The sequence below is a fragment of the Microtus ochrogaster genome, unplaced genomic scaffold, assembly GCF_000317375.1.
Source record: "Microtus ochrogaster isolate Prairie Vole_2 unplaced genomic scaffold, MicOch1.0 UNK6, whole genome shotgun sequence".
In the NCBI taxonomy this organism is placed as follows: Eukaryota; Metazoa; Chordata; class Mammalia; order Rodentia; family Cricetidae; genus Microtus; species Microtus ochrogaster.
Window position 1 is genome coordinate 13828649 of NW_004949104.1, and position 529 is coordinate 13829177.

A 529-nucleotide genomic window follows, 5' to 3' on the forward strand; every position below is an offset into this window, starting at 1 on the left:
TCTGTGTCTGTGCCTGTGCTCTGACTGAGGCTGAGTCTGTGCTATGCTGTGACTGAGTCTGAGTCTGAGTCTGTGGCTGTGCTGTGCTGTGGCTGAGGATGAGTCTGTGGCTGTGCTGTGACTGAGGATGAGTCTGTGGCTGTGCTGTGCTGTGACTGAGGATGAGTCTGTGGCTGTGCTGTGCTGTGCTGTGTTGTGCTTGGCTGTGTCTGTGTCTGAGCTGTGCTTGGCTGTGTCTGTGGCTGTGCTGTGAATGAGTCTGAGTCTGTGGCTGTGTCTGTGTCTGTGCCTGTGCTGTGCTGTGTCTGTGTCTGTGCCTGTGCTGTGACTGAGGCTGAGTCTGTGGCTGTGCTGTGCTGTGCTGTACTGTGTTGTGTTGTGACTGAGGCTGAGTCTGTGGCTGTGCTGTGCTGTGCTGTACTGTGTTGTGCTTGGCTGTGCTTGGCTGTGTCTGTGTCTGTGCCTGTGCTGTGCTGTGTCTGTGTCTGTGCCTGTGCTCTGACTGAGGCTGAGTCTGTGCTATGCTGTG